Here is a 19,499-nt window from a genome sequence, read left to right on the forward strand (position 1 = left end):
ATAATCAGTAATTCAATATGTCATACACTTGCTACATTTTTATGAAGTTTACAAAATTAAAGTTTAACACCGGTTCTCCTGTACAAAAAGCACAAGTACCAATGCAAGTAGGCTGAAAATTCCAGTTGCACCACTGTCCCTCACTCTCCCTGCCACACGCACACCGGTCTCCTGTATTCATCGGCTTCATAACAACCCGGATGGGATGCAGAGGGCGTGAGAACCGGTCTGGCCTGCACATGTCAAGTGCATACTGTATATTTATATCATAGCATTTCGTAGTGGGGTAATCGTAAACAAAGAAAGCATTAATGGAACATCATGTTTATGTACGAGCAGTAATGGAATGGTTCTGCATTAGCAATGCAATGCTTTTCATGAACCAGACTACCGGGAGTATCAAAGGGCTTGCCACCGTCATCAGTCTCAGTGGCTCCTATGTCTGGTCCCTGATATATTTACCTTGTTTAGAATTAAATGCTCTTTCCGGAAACGAGCGGTCACTGCCTATACCCCTCTCATCAGTAATACCAACATTACATCCTCACAAATCGCTGAGGCAAAACCTTAATATTGCTTGAACGCCTGTGCCAATCCTTATAAAACTGAGTATGTGTATCATGTTGATCATCAGTAATACCAACATTACATCCTCACAAATCGCTGAGGAAAAACCTTAATATTGCTTGAACGCCTGTGCCAATCCTTATAAAACTGAGTATGTGTATCATGTTACACGAAGCCATATCAACGGCGTACTTCATAAATTCCTCCCACCAATAATGCCAACACTGCAGCCTCTCAAATTGATCCGGTAATAACCTTAATGTTGTTTGAATGCCTGAACCAATATTCATAAAACTTCGTAAGAATATCATGCCACCAGAAGCCATCTGAATGGTGTTCTTCATATATTGCATCCATCGATAATACCAATATTACAGCCTCAAAAATTGCTGAGGAAAACCTCAATATTATTTGAACGCCTGTACCAGTCTTCACGAAACTTGGTACGTATATTATGGAACATGAAGGCATGTCAACGGCATACTTCATAAATCTTCCCATCAGTAATACCAACACTGAAGCCTCTAAAAATGTTGATGTAAAAACCTTAATATTAATTTGATGCTGAAACTGTCATTAAATTTGGTATGTATATCATGCTATCTGTACCCTTCTCAATGACGTACTTCGTAAATCCCCGTGATACACCCTGTTCTAACTGAAGCTCTGAAAACAGCTTTACTGCTTTAAATTCTTTTAATACGTGTGCAATTGAGTTTCTATAAAAACAGATTCTATACTATCGAATTGTTGACTTGCTTATGCATATATTATAAATTCTGCCCCACTTGTCGTACCAAATATTCAGTATATATTGAGAGAAAAGTAAGCAACTAATTCTTCCCAGAACTTCTTGCTATATTAAAATGGGCTGATTTTTACAGTATGTATGTACTTTACTGAGCTAGTTTTAACTGGGCATAGCTTGACGCTTTATTTGCTGAATTTATGTATATACACTGTAGAAGTGTCAGTGCAAATGTTTCCAACGCAGTCTCTGGAAATTATCGCATATAAAGAAACCAGCCTTCCGTAAACCGTACACGGTTCGACTCCACGAGGAGGATTTCCACTGGAAAATGCGGCATATGGACCGCCTGCATGAGAAGAAATATAGGCACTTCACTTCGTTTGGCCTACTCAAGTACCGAGACCGTTGAGACTCTTTGTGAGGAGCATAATAATTGACACCGCCGCGCCATAGCTCAAGCGGTTATTCGCTGGCTTCCCACCGTGGCGGCCCGGGTTCGATCCCGGGCCTGGTCAAGTGGGATTTGTGGTGGACAAAGTGACGCTGCGGCGGGTTTTCTCCGAGTACTTCAGTTTCCCCTGCCAATTTTCATTCCATCAAATTATCCATCATTATAATCACCCGGGGCAGGCTACAATAGGCCAATCAGTGGCCGCCGTGCCGAGTGGACCCAGTTGGACTCCACTCCCCACTAAGCGAATTAATTAAAAAATAATTAACACATATTGTACATGAAAGAATCAAACTACAGAACGCTGTTTAGATGGGCTAGGGTGGCATGATATACAGAGTTTTATAAAGACTGGTTCAGGCATTCAGAAGGTGTTCAGGGGAACTACACACACACACACACACACACACACTGAGAGCAAGGTGATTTTATACGCCTATTTTCATTTTTTTTTCAAAATAAGGGAAGTAGGCTGACAGAAAGGTTTCTGTACTTACATGCGACATCAACGGCGGCTGGCTGGCTGCGGATCTGCCCTCTGCTGGACCACGCGATGCATTCACATTTAAATTTGTCTTTCCCAAAATATTCCTCCACTTCATTACGCGTAATATTGATAGACGCCTCGACGTTACGAACTCCCGTCTGGGGGTCTACAAAGTCTTGCTGCATTGGTGGTGAGTTGGCTGAAGATGAATGCTGTTTCCTGGCGCCATTGCACCGGAAGTACACCTGCAAGGCGTGGGCGGCTCGGCATTGTAATGTAGCCGGTTTGTTCTTGATAACGTAGGAGTCTGTGGGCTCCTCGAGAAACACAGGAAGAGGAACCGACTGGTGGAGGTCTCCGCCAGAAGAAGAAGTAGGCGAATGCAGAGTGTCTTCAAGAAGATATCCATCTGCGGAGAACAGAACAAACACAAGGCATTTATTTTTCGCTACTTACAACATAAATTAGGAGTCAAGATAGCTCAGTCGTTTAGCGACCGTCTATGGGCCGGACGGCCGGGGTTCCATTCCCGGTAGGAGAAAGAGATTTTCTCTTCTCCACAGCATCCGGATTTGGGCTCGAACAATGGGTACCCGGGGCTCTTTCCCAGGAGGTAAAGCGGACAGGGCATGAAGTTAATCACTCACCTGCATCTATTATTGAGCTCAAGAATTCTGGATTTACGCCTCCATCCTCAAATACATTTTCACTGGGTAGCACAGGGGCAACTATACCTTCTCATCTTTCAACTTACATTACAGAATATTCTTCTAAAACCATTTCAATGTTTAAACGCATGTTAGAAAATTCCGTCGGAAATCCTGAATGGAAGAAACGCTTTGGTGGACACGTTGTGTTCGTAAGAGCAGAACCTGAGAGGTGAGCGTGAGTCCGGTCTAGTCACAAATCTGGTTCCCCCACTCCACTATGAAAGATATATATGCGAATACATTTAATAAGTACGGTATAAGGGAGTAGACTGGATTCATCTGGCTCATCAGAGGTTTTACCGAACGGCTACTGTGAATATTCTCCGAACATTCTTGTCAGACATCTTCCACATATGCGTTTCCCTTAGGATGAGAGCCCGGTGACGGAGGCGTGTTTGAGGAATCTTAAGCTGCTGCCTTTTGCGATGCTTTTACGGCGAGGAACCATTTCCTTCCTGTCCATGCTCCACGATGGAGAACCACCCTATCTCGGTTGTCATCGTCTATCATCCGTATCTACAGGACGTCCCCTCCAATTGCAACCTGAGGTCTTACCGTGCCGTGATGAAATGGGGCCCACTGTAATGGTTCATTTCTAAACTTCACTTCCTTTTCCTAACAACAACACGTGACATAGAGCCATGTCATAGCTGAGGCGATTAAACGCCGGCTTTCCATAGCGGAGGCCCGGGTTCGAGCCCAGGTTAGGTTACGTGGGATTTATGGTAAACATAGTGGAATTGGGGCAGGTTTTCTTCCAGTACTTCGGTTTCCCCTGCAAATTCTCATTCCAACGACTTCTCCACATTCATCATCATCATCTATCATCAGGGGCTGGTACAATATGCTAATTAGTGGCCGACGTACCAAGTGGACTCAGCCTCACCCCAACCCAAGCAACTAAACACGTGATATCTTATAGGTCTGTGTCTTGTCTGGCCATCCACCTCTCAAGCACTGAACCCTCCTCACTTCAGTACAATATGTATGGAAACTTCATGGGAACTTGTGATGAAGTGCAAGCACTGCAGATGTAGGACAACTGTGGCTGAGCCTTTAATTAGAGCTAAAAGTTATCCCTGCGCTTAGTTACTAATTAAGCACCACGCCGTAAAGATGTATGTGTGAGTGGAGTTATAGCTCCACCATTCTTGATCTCGGTACTAGGTGTAGGTGAGTGTTCAGCTTCACGTCCCGGCAGATTTATTCCCGGGGGAACAGCCCGTAGTATCCTCTGGATAGGAGGCTGAGTGGACTCCAGAGGCGGTCTGGACTTTGTGGAATATAAAAAAAACCTCTTGACTCTACCGGGAAACGAACCCCGATCGTCCATCCCGTAGCCCGTCGCTAAACCGGTCCCCACAAGCTCAAAATGGGACTCTCTTTCAGATGAAGAGTTACAGCAAACACCACCATAAGTATTTGTGACGTTTTATCTCTCAGCTGTAACGCTTCAGGCTCGCATCCGGAAGGGGTTCGGCTCGAATCTCGGCTGGGGCGCTCGTGGTTTTTCTCAATCCCTTCAGGCAACATTTCAGGGACAGTACCTTAAATCAGGCTACAACCGCTTCCCTTCTACAGCATTTTCAATTCATTATATATTATATTATATTATATCATAAAGAAAAATTCGACATTATACAATCTTAATTACTGACATCGTTAAAGAAACTATAAACGCATATAATTTTCGCGCCGTTTTTAATAGACGTCTGAAAATGAAGCGAGTGTACAATTTGCGCCATAGTGCCAATTAAATTCCTTCTGGTATATGTGATATTTCTATTATACTCGAAACTGTTACGGAAAATGGGAAAAATTAAAGAAAATACGTAAATATCTGTTTGAGCAAGAAAATGTCATTCGAAAATTTTCGGAATTGGAATCCATTGTCTATGAAAATTCTAATTTAGAAAGCAGATTCGGCCCATTTTAATAATATAATGTTCAAAATGCGAGTAACTAAGGTTCTGATGACTGATTACTAAACAGATTGTGAACAGCGCCGAATCAGTTACTGCAAAGTGACATTCTGTGGAATAAAGAAAAGTGTATTAGAAATGTGGGAACTGCCCACATTTAAGCAAGTGTGACAACGCAAGCATCATTGCTTAGCAACAACGAGTAAACAACGGTTGCTAGGCAGAAGCAAGTAAACAGCGGTTGCTAGGGAACTTATAAACACGGTAACCGGCAATAGCAGTACCTATTACGTAACCGTTTTCTATATGTCTGATCTAGGCTACATAAGAAGATACACTGAGTTACAGTTTACAGTCTAGTTCTACCGTTCTTCAATACCAGTTCAGTGTTCGAGCAGTTCACTATTGTTGTTATCCATCTGTGTATACTATGCAGCTGCAATAAATCCTATAGGACAGTTCAACTAGTGGTTGTCTATTCATTATAAATGATAATAGCTGATCACCCATCCAGGGAGTCCTACCGACTCTGTATAAAGATTCATAGTACCAGATTAATTCTGGCGGGAATAGGCCAAGAGGGCTAATACGAAAGACAAAAGAAGATGAAGATAAACGGGAGGGAACGATAAAGACACGAAGTAATATCACAAGGTACCAACCTACCATAAATAAAATGTGCCAGAAGAAAGTACTACGATTAAGCTACTTGCTAAGCACTTCCCTTAGGAGGAGCCTGTCTTAGCGTTCTCCAGTCGTTCATACAAACACGCGAACTTTTCTTTCACATTTCTGCCAAATCGCAAGTCTTCATTCTAATGCCAGTTTTAGTTCTCATTCATTCATTCATCAGTGGCTCTACAGCCCTTGCTGGGCCCTGGTCTCTTCATCAGTTTCGTGATATTTTTTTGCATAGTCGGTAGGACTCGTTGCAAGGCCGCTGCCTACACACAGAATAAACGCACAAACAGACATCGGTGCCTTAGAGTGGTATTCGAACCCACGATCGCAGCGTTCGAGTTAGTGAAAACAGTGCATGCCTTAGACCGCGCGGCTAACGTGACCGTTATTTCTACGTTACATAATTTGAGCAACGGGCACAGAGTCGCACAAAACGACAGTCGAGGGGGGAAGGGAACAGAAAATAGGTTAGTCGATATTACAGTCTGGACGTAGGTAAAACTCAGAGCTGAGTAACGTAAGAATGAACGCAACTTTCCCCGCTCTGTCCTGACATAGAATAGTTGCTGTAAAAATAATTGGTACAACATAAAAGAGAACTGTGCAAAAGAGGGGAGGATAAATGAATCAGGAGGAAAAGAGTGCGGCAGGGTCGAGGATTCTGAATGCAGGCGACCTGTTGAGCTTGTCTATCAAACAATGCGGCTCCAATATCACATTGCGTGAGCACGGCACTGACAAGTCACGGAATAGCGATCGAAGAATCTGCGTGACTTGGAACCATTACACCATGAGAAACCGAGACTCAGATCAGACGTGACATATCGTGTCAACGGACATTGTCAACACAAATTTGTTATCTCGAAACATATCAAGCAAAACCACATTAGCTGCATTCTTCAATTAGTGCTTTATTTTTCACTTTGTTACAGCGACTTGACGCAGGCTGACATGAACTTGCAATTCCTGGATTTAATTACGTGACAACTGATCCCAGATACAAATCAGCTACATGTGAAGAACACAAGCTGTTTTTTAAGAAGCGGTGACATAGCCTGGCAGTCCGCAACCCGCGCGCAGGAATGGAGTCTACCGGAACCGGATAACGTCTTTCACGCAACTATACCATAAGAGAAACGTACAAAATTTAGGCTAAAATTTCATATTTCTGGCTGCGATACTCCTAACCTACAGAGATCTCTGTATGTGCGTGGTATTCTGCTGCACTTCTTCGCAGTTTTTTGCTTGGTTCCTATTGTATAGTAAAAAAACGTTTTATAATAGTTTTACATAATCAAAGTTGCCAGGGCGTGAAGCTGACCACTTACCTCCAACAAGAGTCGAGGTCAAGAAAATGTGCCTCTATACATCCACTCCCCCATACGCAATCATGGCGTAGCGCTTAATTAGCTAAGCAAAAGGAGAACTTTACCTTTTTACCTTTATTACAAAGTCAAAGCTATAGAAAGCACTAAAGTTGATGTTTTCCTTTCATAAAGTGCATAAAACAATGTCACGTGTTGGGTACGTCACGCGACAAATAACTTCACGTGGGTCTCGGATTTAGCGAATCTTTATTGGACACTCACATTTACACACCTTACGATTACTATCACTTGCAGTGTCACTTGACTCCTGGCCCAATACTCCGTTGGACGTCTCAACTATCCTTGGCCGTGGTTGGATCTCAACAGTCTCTGGCGGCGGCTATCCCAAGAGTGTCTCGTTCTCTCAATGCTCTGTACGTGTCGTAAGCTCTGCTTATATAGGGGTTATGCGGACCGGATACCAGACATCATTTCTCGCGGTCCCGTTACCGCTGTTCAGGCAGTCCGTTGTTACGGGAACGCTCTTTATAGATTACACCGGTATCGTGTTTCGTCTCATCCGTTGTTACTCAGCGACAATTCGTTACTACGTTCTGTCGCTGCGGGAGCTCCACAATTTCCATGTATTCGTTACCGTGGAAGTGTCCGTTCCGATTGTAGCGGTTGTCGCGGTGTTGGACGTAAGGTAACGCGTCAAAATAACAATATAATTCAGAGGTCTTTCTCTCTGTTCGTCTTTCAACGGGTTGACATTCAGTTGTGCCCGATAGAAAGAGCTCGTCTCAATCGCTTGATCTTTGTTCCTTTTATACTTGATGACCGAAATGGATCCATTTACCGAAATGTTTTAAGAAAACTCAAGAATTTTGAAAATGTACAAAATATTAGTCATGTTGTTACACGCCAACGCCATAAGCATTTAGACTTAGCTTAGACATTTATAGTTAAATATGTATTGTATTGTCACGTGTCACAGCGACTAACGGCGGGGTTCGGATTCGTAATTGGATTTATTAACCCCCTAAAGGTGGTAACTACACTTAAATGTTACACTGTTGCTGCTTTACACAGTTTACAATCACTCCATCCTAATCTCTTCAGTCTAACTGCACTAGTCTTCACGGATTTATAATACATGAACCATAAGTCTCAATGAATCACAGACTCCAAATATTAGACATAAATAAAGTCTTCTAAGTCTTCACAAGCCGACTTCTAATTCGTCTTCAACTATGAAATTCCCGTGGCTACCTCCTGCCAAGAACTGACTTTCTTGCTTGCTCGTGTGCTTCAGCCGCTACTACCACTCGTAACACGTAACTTCCCTGAACGAATTCCGTCACTCACTTCTATAGGCGCGGACATGGACCAACAGTAAACACATCACGCGATCGCTATCCAGCCACTCTATTGGCGCGCAGGTTGGATCTACAGAAAACACAACTTCCTGTTTTGTTGCGTGTTGGACCGTGTTTACAGAGCTCTTGCCTTGCAACGCGTTGATCAAATCCGTTACAGTACTAAATCCTAAATTGTTCCGACAATGGTGCAAGATATTCTGGATTACCGGGGTTTCCGACTTTATCCAACGTCGGTATTTTAAAGAACACAACGTTTAAGAAACTGGATCAGCTCTAGTTTCCGAAACATCTTTAGGATGCCGGGCGACGGACTAGGTCCGAAGACCCAGTAACCCCAAGCGTACTGTGTTGCAGGTAAACAACTATTACGGCGCAAGAACACGTCCATGAAACTCATTCCTGCTATTTCTACCATTTCTTCCGTCCGCTGTATTTAAAGCTTAATTTTCACAATTCGTAAAACCTTCATTATGTTCTCGTCCTAACATTATTCCTTACTGATTTCTTGATTGTGCCACACAAAAATACAAGCTTATGTAGTATAATAACCGGGCTCCTATCATGGCCGCACAGAGCACCGCAGCCCTAATCACTGAAGCGAGCTGTCTGTTCTGTGTACTGTGATTTTTAACGTTATCTTCAATATTATTCAGTATTTTCCTTTGAAGGGAACTTCTCCTTTCTGGGCTGCATTTCTGGGTTATATATGCTATACGATGCGATTCTAAATTACTGCCGGGGCCTCCGTGTCCTTTAGTTTTCAAATTGGAAACGACAAAATTTAACTGCTTATGCAGTCCCAAAGTGTAATTCAAAAAGTTTTATTCGTTGTTGAATCAATACTACAGAATGTTAAAGAACTTCAACGTGAGTGCCTTTCGTGGCACGTAAGGTTTGAAAAACACAGGCAGCGGAAACACCGACGATAATTTAGAATCACTCTGTATATTTGTAGACTGTCCTCCGTTTGTGTCACTGAATTTTAGTCTGTTACCAACAATGCTCTATCACCTACGTATTTTTCAGCTACACGAAGGTTCAGGGTCGTGTACAAACTGGCGATGTAATCTGCACTTGTGTCTGAGTGAAATATGGCCCCGAGACTGGAAAGCCCTTAACGGCATTGCAGTCAAGATATTGGTCAATAACTACAAGGGTGTCAATCGCTATGGGAACATTGTACCGATTAAATACATGCAAATCGCTGTCGACTAGTTTAAAAATTACAAACTACAAATTCTTGTAATTAATCAATTACAAATATAATTTGTGTTTCTAATTAAACTTTTTTCAAATATATTTAAATAACAGCACCGAGTCTTAAACTTTGCCTTAATTTAACAGCAGTCATTGTTATTCATATTCCATATTCCGTTCTTCCTAAGAACCTGTCCCCAAATGTTCTGTAATGGAGGGTGTTGGATCTTCCAATAATTTCGAAACAACATGAACCAAGAAATTGTGCGATATATCTATACTCTCAATCCATATACATTTTACAGGCAACTACTCCGGTGTGACTAGCAAGGCGCCTCTCGACCATCAAACACTGAGGAATATAAAACAACACTGCCTATTCTCCATCCAATGAAAATTATGTCTTGTTTGTAATCAGCTGCAAGGTACAAAGATAAAACTATCCCTGTAACTGGCCATGGAAGCCCATAGGGTCGTCAGATGTCGAGGTTACGACATTTTCTAGACAATCGGTTCACTGGTGACGTTAAGGTTCTCAGCATTAAGCGCCGGCAGCCTTTTACCTCCCAAAAGATTCTTGGTACTCATTTCTGTGTCCCCTGGAACCAGCTGTACGCATGCCCAATACATAGCGATACTCCAGTGTGTCTTAGCCTCGTAATCACCAGGTAGATCCACTGCTGGAATATATGTCCCAAATCTAAGCTTTTGCGCATGCGTTGCCGTTGAAATTGGAGACAGCGAAACTACGGATCCTTGAGTGCAGCCAGTCGTGGAGCCGTGTTTCCGCAAGATATGATTTGTAGGCAACAATTCGCCAATGATCGTACGGAAAAAAAATGTTCCCCATATAATGTGTAATATCATACAATTAATTAGTTATATTGACATGCGCTGTGACTGAAGCAATGGACACGCGGTCAGACACACGAAGGGACAAACATATGAAGCTCATACATCTTCATCACGTACGTATACAGCCGAGTCTTGTTGTTGGTGTATAAGCTTGTGTTTCACGGTCAATTAACACATTCTTCTTGAACTGTAATAATGTTTACACTCACACTTAAAAGCATGTTGTGTGTCCTTACGGTAGTCGGAGAGGCCGGAGAACCGGTGTTTGAACAAAGGATAAGGCAGCCAGCCCATGTCGTTAAGTAGATACACAAAATGTGCTTCCTGCTATGAACCTGTTTGAAATATTTATTCATACATGGTTAAAAATAGGATATGAGACATAAAGCATGTATCAGCAGAAACTTTCGGGTCAAATACCTATTTTCTGACGTCCGTTACACATCACTGACATTCTCATACAAACGGGAGGAAACAGATATGCAACTGTCAACACAAGGAAGTAGCAACGAAAATGGAGGCACTGCAGTCGCGAGTTCAAATCTGAACTTGCAAGCCGGGTTTGTCGAAACCGAAGGCACCTGTTTAAATAGTCTTCAAACACACGGATTCATATCATTTAAAGTTTCCTATGTCTTTAAGTAAGAAGAAATGACTGAATTCGGGTAATGCTTGCTACCATTAAGTCAAGAACGTTTTGTCTTCTCGTCTGCTGAATAAAAGTATAAAATTTACGATATAAATACCATAATTTTGCTTGCGGTTCTATCACTGATTACAGGGGCAGCGCGGACTAAGGCATAAATGGAAGCTGGAATCGTAGGCTCGAATATCACTCAAGGCATGGATGTCTGTGTGTAGGTAGCGACCTTGTGACTGGCCGATCCCCAGTCCAAGGAGTCCTACAGCCTGTTTAGGATTAAGGAACTGAAAGGGCGGCCAAGGTCCAACAAAGGGCTGTAGAGCCATAGGCAGACGGATGGATGGATACGTTGGAGAAAACTGCATGATGAGGAGCTTCATAATTTGTACTTCTTCGCCAAGTATAATTAGAGAAATCAAGTCAAGGAGGATGAGATGGGCAGGGCGTGTAAAATGAATGGGGGAGAAGAGGAATGCATATATGAAATTGGTGAGAAAAATAGAAGGAAAGAGACCACTAGGAAAACCAAGAAGTGGGGTTGATAATATTAAAATTGATGTTAGAGAGATTGCATGGGGCGGTATGGACTGGATTGATCTGGCTCAGGTTCTTGAGAAGTTGTGAACATAGAACTGAACCTTCGGGTTCCATAAATTGCTGGGAATTCCTTAAGTAGTTGCACAACTGCCTGCTTCTCAAGAAGGGCTCAGTTCCTTGGAGTCAATTAACTTTTAGGGAATAAGGAAACTTGTTAACCCCGAAACGGTTTCTAATGTTACGGCAACACAATTTTGAACACATTTAATCTAATATCGGCTATACACAGCGTGTTCAAAAGGGAGATTATCCAGTAAGTGGATCAATATCTGTTCTATCTGCCTGCAGCAAGATGCTGAAGTCTGTTATTAAGCAAATTAATAATCTTTGCATAATTTTAATTTAAAACTTTCTCCACGGAGATCCATACTTAACTATGTTAGAATCTCTCAAGGTTATGGGTGAGATGGGAAGGGCATGTTGCACGCACAGAAGCAATAAATGCATACATTTTAGTATGAAAATCTGAAACGAGACCATTAAGAACAGCGTTTACCAAAAAAAAAAAAAAAAGGGGGGAACAGACAATCTTAATTGTCTATCCATAATAAACATTTTAACATGTTGCCCGAAAGCCGGAACAGTGAAATCAGAAGATAGGTCCATTGCTAGGTAACGACTCGTGAAACACATTCCTGCGGCAACAAATATGAATCCGTTGCCAGGATACGACTAGTGAAGACTGAGAACCCAGGTGAACTGCAATGTATGTAGATCAGCGATAGCGCTGTATTGCCTCTAGTCCCGAGATGTTTCAATAAGTCCAATCCAAAACACGTCTTGGAAGTCACGCACAGACCCCCCACCCCTACACGTGACAGTATAAATGGATAAGAAAGGGGTCCGTTGTTTGCTTCAGAGGTATTTTTTACAGTGTTTGTTACACTGCCTGATGTTTAACGACACTGTTGGTGTCGAGGTTGTACAGGGTCGCTGACGGGGTGTTTAACGAACATGAAGTAACTGATGGAGGAAGCGGTCCCAGAGCCACTATGTCCACCATATCTCACGTATATTAACATTACGGCGCAAACTGGTAAATACAAAGGCGCTACATAAATGTCATAGTTCCTACTCTATACGTATATTGGTTGAACATACTCAGATTTATATAAGAGAAATAGTTGTACCTTGGAGACAGCGAGAAACGTGATGCTGGTGAAAAGTTCTTAATGATTTGTACTCTTCGTCTAACATTATTAAAGTGATGGAACATAAAATGATGAGATGGGAAAGACATCTAAAGCCAAATGATGGAAATTAGAAAGTCACAAAAAGGGTGAAGTTCTCCCTGTACTTAACTAATTAAGCAATACACCATGAAGGCCTATGGGGGAGTGGACGTATAGATGCGCGTTTTGTTGACCTCGGTACTAGTTGAAGGTGAGTGGTCAGCTTCACGCCCCGGCAGTTTTACCCCGAAGGAAAAAGCTATCGGTACCCATTGGATAGGAGGCTGAGTGGTCCCCAGAACCCGTCCGGATGACACGGAGAAAAATCTTGTCCCTGCCGGGAATAGAACTCCGATCCCTAGATGAGAAACTCATACATAATTTTAGTCGGAGGGCAAGAGGGTGTTTTGGACAAGTAAGGGTAGACGGAAAGATAATATTAAAACAGATCTTAGATAAATATGACAAGATTGCGTGAAGTGACCTCATCTGAGGACAGCGATCTTTGGTGCACTCTTATGAACAGGACAATGACTGTCTTCTGGGTTGTGGCGCCATGTAACTTGGCAGATATGCACCAGCGTTTCGGAGGAGTCCACTGCCTTCATCCACGTGATGGAGAGATAGAAGCAGCAGGCTCCTTTCGCACGATGGTACCTCACCTGGTATCACATACCAGAATGTGAGTTCGGTAGCCACCGCCGTGGAAACCTCTAATAACATTTCAAACCTTCAGGTTCCGAAAGGGGCAAAATATTACTTGACTACACGAGAGATTATTGTCTTGTGAAAAACGGCTCTCCTCAACGGAGCTGGGTAGGAAATCAAAACTTAGAGAATAATTTTCGAGTAGTCCAGAGTCCAAAAAGGGGCGCGCTGTAACGTAGTTGGTTGAGACATTATGCTACAAGTTGGAATGTGGCAGGTACGATTCCCGACGACATCACTGGATTTTTAAGTTAACCTAATGGTTCCAGTCGCACTATGGCCCTGTCGTCTACTCAGCCTGTAACACAAATGAGTACCAGGAATCTTCCTGGGGGTAAAGGGCGGCCGGCCGCCCGGCGATTAAGGCTGATAACCTCACCGCCATCTGTGAGCCGATTGCCTAGAAAATGTGGGAGACTTGACATCTCATAACTCAATGGGTCTTCACTGCCTGTTACATGCAAAGTTTTTTTTTACCAAAGCCCAAAAATTGAATTACTATACGCAACATGTGAATTAGCAACAGAATACATGTACGCTCTACTGTCGAGCGAGCTGGCGTAGCAGTAAGGCACTAGACACGTATTTTAGATATGGTGGTCTGTTCGATTCTCAGTTGGGACGCGGGCTATTCAGACTGTGGAATTTAGCGGTGTTCCCCTAACGTCTGGGTAATGTCTGGATTACACCACAGTTACTTCCTTTCAGATCTTTTAAAATTCGTCGTTCATCTATCACGCTATAAATGGAAGCTATAAAACTCGCTACTGAGATCTACTCGACAGCTGTCACGATAATGGCTGCTCACAGAAGCAGAACGTATGGCTGGTGCCAGTATTATCAACAGAATTACACTTTTGATAAGAATCGCGATTGCTAACTTTACAATATGCAGTTTGTTCCTGTCCGTAAGAGTCGATGTCCCACGTAAAGGCATAACCGGTTCTGTGGGACACAGGCGCTTCGTTTGCAAACCCATCCGAGGCAATGAGATTTATATCAACTGCCTGTCTCCTTGAGTAAGTCTTATCACTTTGAGATTATTTCTCAGGACGCTTTTAGAATTTCCCTCAGCTCTTGAGCCTTCTGAACCATGAAGAGTATGTGAAAGTGAAAAGTCATGGGAAAAATGGCAGAAATTTTATGGGGAGGAAGAAAGAGCATTGTCTGGTTTGGAACGTACCCAGAATTCACCCTCTCGTCGTTCTCACAAGAATAGTATGAAGGCGAAGTCGCGGCGGCTTGAGACAGGAGCCGCGGAATTTTGATTTCCTGAATTAATACAGACTGTAAAATTTGGAAAAATAACTTCAGTGGGGTTGACAACAATTGAGCTTAATTTTATTTATCTAAATAATAGGCCTGACAATGACAGTGGCCGCTCGGTCTATGACATGAACCGTCTTCGCCCGCTCGAACATTGGGATCGTGGGTTGGGATTCCACTCAAAGCACGGATGTGCGTGCGTTTATTCTGTGTTTGTGTTCTATGCGTAGGTGGCGACCTTACGCCGGGCTGATCCCCGTCCAAGAAGTCATATCGCCTGTGTATAGATTTAGAAAGTGAGAAAGCGGCCAAGGCGCAACAAAGGGCTGCACAGCCACAGATAGATATAAATAAGAGGCCTACATAAACACTGGTGCCGGTCACGGTAGCCGAGCGGTCTAAGGCATGTACTGTCTTCGCTCGCTCGGAAGCCGGGATCGTGGGTTCGAATCCCACTCAGGGCATGGATGTTTAACACATTCTAAGGACATACTTCAGAATTATTAGAGCAGGCGTTACATATCGTAGCCACAATGCCGGTTTAATCCTCAGAATCACGTCAGCTGAAACGTTGTATAAGGTAACGGGGAGGAAGAGGTAAGGTAACCATTACAGCAATTAGCAACGAACGGGGAAGCCCACATGGTTGAGATTCGAATCCGCGCCATTGCGAGTCAATGCCGCATTTCAACTGCTGTGTCCTCTGAGGCCAACTCTCGCGACTTCTTCTGTTAACATCTGTAGTCCTTCATACTAACATAAATACACGTCACTTGTAGAGAACAGACAAATATACAAAGGCGAACTTTATTCCGGACATAAAGGCCAATGACACCAGATGAGGTAGACGTCCAGTTTTATGCTCCGGTCACTTTAACCCTGGTACCCTACGGGCAGAGTAAATGATCTCTGCCTCTGCTGACAACCAAACCGTGTTCGTCCAGCCCGTAGCTAGTAACTTTACAAATATACTCCGTGGTTTTAGTCCGCGAGCGAACTATACCGACCGAACAACCACAGCTTGTCGGAGAAGTTAGTGCCAATTTTGCGGATAGAGGGTGCCACGTGGTGAGCACAACGATTCTCCACGGCCGTTAATCTCGGTTCCTAGACCGGAGCAGCTACTTCCTTGAAACAGCTCCTCAATTATTCTCACGAGGCTGAGTGGACCCAGTTCCACACCCACTACTTCTCAAAATATCTGGTAGGGCAGGGAATCGAACCCGCACCTCTGGATCTGTAGCCAGGAACTCTGACCACTAGACCACAGAGACGGTCGATACAATTTTAAGCGATGTTATTGTCCTTCTTACTTTTAGGACTTAGAACACTGGCTTTTGCTGAAGATAATCTCTGGACTGCATAATGAGTTCTAGACGTAGGCAAAACGGCAAAGTTGTCCCTGTGCTTAGTTAATTAAGCAGTAAGCCATGAAGACGCAAGGGTGAATGGAAGTATAGCTCCACAATTCTTGGTCTCGGCATTAGATAGAGTTCGCTGGTCAGAATCACGTACCGGCCGCTTTACCCCTGAAGAAAGAGCCCCCAGGTCCCATTGAATAGGAGGTTGGGTGGGCCCCAGAGCCCTTCTGGATGCTGTAGAGTTGAGAATAATCTATTTCCCTTGCCGTCCTGCCCGTAACTTCTAAGGGTAGAGGGGAATATAATATTAAAATGGACCTTGAAGATACAGAGTGTGAATATCTGGGGTGGATTCAACTGGTTTAGGATAGGGACTGTGGTAGGAAGAGTTAATAGAAAGACGAGATTTCGGGGTTCAAAATAAGGAGTGGAATTTCTTGGCCTGCTGAGGCTATCAAGTTCTAAGTTACTCTCTCTCTCGCCAATGTAGTTACTCACTGCATGTTTCCATTGGTTCCTGTAGCTCTTTCCATACGGGATATATTAAAGCGTGTTGTTAAAGTAGCGAAATTTTCAGAATGATCAAAATCATTGCCGTTGGCCGATGGCTGGAAGGCAAGTTAAGAAGTTGCGGAGTGAGGCGGCTCTCTCCCTTAGTATCATACTGGGGCTTAATTAATTAATGCTGTTGGCCTTGGGATTCCTGTTTACCGGAGCAAGAGGCCAGACGCGCAGCGGTAGATGCCCGCGGAGAAACTCGAGTGGAAAAACGTGGTCATTGCATGGCATACAGATGAATCTTCCGACGTTTCAAATGTAACAATCCCCCCAGCGATACGATGAGAACTTCTAGAATCTGAAGAAACAAACGCTGTAACACCAGAACCTGAACGTCTTGGGATATCCCGGTTAGCTGTGAAATTACAACTCTCATTCATTAACATGCCTCTACTTTCGCTAAACTGACTTTGTCTGATGAGGTCATTATTAGGCGGTAGTGTGGCGAGTACCTATTGAAAGGATTCAGTCATGTGTGACTACAGCAACCGATGACTGAGACACCGAGGCTGCCAGTTAACTACTGGGGCAAGACGCGCTCGAATGACACATAATTGCATCTACAGAGTGCATGCTCTTATTTGCACCCGTGTAATCCAGCGAAAGCTTCGACACCCATCACTGGATGATCTTGTTATTTCTATTAACCGGGGAACTGATTAATATTTTTCCTTCTCTGTGGCTCTTCATCCCTTTTGATTTTGCTCGCTTTTTCAATTTCTTAATCCATACAGAGCCGGTAGGCATCCTTGGACGGGGGATCAGTCGGTTGCAAGGCCGCTACCTACACATAAAACAAACACAGAATAAATTTACCCAGACAGCTATGCCTCGAGTGGGATTCGAACCCACGATCCCAGTGATCGAGCAGGTGAAGACGGTTCATGCTTTAGACGGCACGGCTACTGTGATCGGCCGAATACTATTTTAATATGGTGATTAAAACGATGAAATATTTGTGTCTTATTGTTTCTTAATTATGTACACATCATGTTATATAAGTAGTCATGAAAACGGAACATAAATATGAAAGGGAATGCAGGACAGGATCAAGTGACAAATTAAATGGTTACGTCGGCTCATGAATTTGCTCTGTACACTGAGATATACACTCGTACATTACGTAAAACCTTTCCGAAAAATCATGATGTCCGGCAACCCGAGAGGACCCATGACGTGCAACTTCGATTCACGGATGCTCTGCCTTAAAAACAGGGGGGGGGGGATCTCAGTGCAATTCTCAATTCCGGCAGCCCTTCGTACAAGAAAAGGTAACGCTATCCCTGTAACAGGCTGCGGAGGCCCATAGGGTTGTGAGACGTCGAGGCTCCCACATTTTCTAGACAATCGGCTCACAGATGGCGGTGAGGTCGTCAGCCTTACGCGTCGGCCGCCCTTTGCCCCCAGGAAGATTCCTGGTACTCTTTTCTGTTAGAGGTTGAGTCGACCCCAGGATTAGGTCAACTGAAAAATCAAATGAATCCGGGAATCACACCCACGACTTTCCGGCTTGTAGCACAGTACTTCAATTAAGTTACTGCGTGCCCCCAGTACTGTTTATACTGAAACATGTACACGATAAAATATTTCAGAATTCTTGTTAGTGCATTTGTCTAAAATGTAAATTCAGAGTATAATGATAACGGAAAAGCCGCTATAACAAAACCTATGGAATTTGGTACCATGCACTACAGATTTTATCCCCAAATGTTCTATAGATCTTTATTTGCATGTGCTTCAAATTCCGACATGGAGAAAGTACGAGCTTCTGAAGTAATGCCTCATTCAAGAGCAGACCTTTATTTCCTATTACAATTGGCACAAGCTTGCCACCGCAATTTGTAATATCAAAACGTAGTTATGTACGTCTCAGTTATAAGAAGAAATGTAACTGCAGCATCATCATCACAAATTAAAGCACAATCCTTCTGTGAAAGAGAGATTATCTGAAATATTCGTACTATTGTGTAGTCAACTATGATAGAAATACGAGACGTAATTTGACTGAAAGTTCTGGGAAGAACTAATCACCTACTTTCCTTTCGCCAAAAATTAAGGCGCGGTCTCGGCATGGACCGCATATAAAACAGCGTCGAAAAACTTCTCTACTGCTACGTGTGTATTTGCTGCCTTAGGAATAGGGTTACAGAGCCATTGTCTGGCAACGTTTCTCTTCTGGCTTCACTATTCCGGCTTTCAGGTGTCATGTCAAATTACTTTCGCCTTCCTCCCTTAAGACTGCTCAGAAATACGTGAGGACGTAATGTTAAAAACTAAACTAAACTCCGTGGCATTGAGTCCGCAAGCGAACTATACCGATCGAGGAACCGACGTTTATCGTCGAAGTCATTGCCAACTTTAGCGGATAGAGGGTGTCGCGTGGTCAGCGCAAAAAAATCCCCAAAGCTGTTAATTTCGGTGTTCTAGACCGGAGCCGCTATTTCCTTGAAATAGATCCTCAGTTATCCTCAGAAGACTGAATTGACCCCGTTCCAGATCCACTACTTCTCAGAAAATCTGGTAGCACCGGGAATCGAACCCGCGACCTCTGGATCTGTAGCTAGGGAATATTTTTCCTACATCTTCAGGGCCAGAGAATTAGCCAGGCAAGAAATCAGTATGAAACAGGAAACAAGCTCTGCTTCATGCTGGTGTCTTGCTTGGCTTGTACCTCGATTCTGAAGATGTAGGCGACATGTTCAATCGAAATGTGGATTTTCAACAAACTACACGGTATTATCCGTGTATTCCAGAAGACACAACTCTTTATAACCATCGCTGTGAGAACCTCAAATCCCATCTACTTGTTATGTTCTGAAAATATGAATATAGAAATTCACATGCTGATGTACAGAAGACTAAGGAAAAAAATCCGCCAAAAAGG

The 19,499-nt window shown here is 43.3% G+C and overlaps 1 long non-coding RNA gene across 1 annotated transcript in view; it reads right to left on the bottom strand.

Moving 5' to 3' along the window:
• Window positions 1-2,272: 2,272 nt before the first annotated feature.
• The window catches only part of LOC111875429, a 202,526-nt gene continuing 185,299 nt past the window's right edge, over window positions 2,273-19,499 (bottom strand). The window contains exon 4 of the long non-coding RNA XR_002844725.2: window positions 2,273-2,665. This is a non-coding gene — a long non-coding RNA (uncharacterized LOC111875429). The remainder of the gene's footprint in view (window positions 2,666-19,499) is intronic.

This window comes from Cryptotermes secundus, unplaced genomic scaffold, assembly GCF_002891405.2.
Source record: "Cryptotermes secundus unplaced genomic scaffold, Csec_1.0 scaffold229, whole genome shotgun sequence".
In the NCBI taxonomy this organism is placed as follows: Eukaryota; Metazoa; Arthropoda; class Insecta; order Blattodea; family Kalotermitidae; genus Cryptotermes; species Cryptotermes secundus.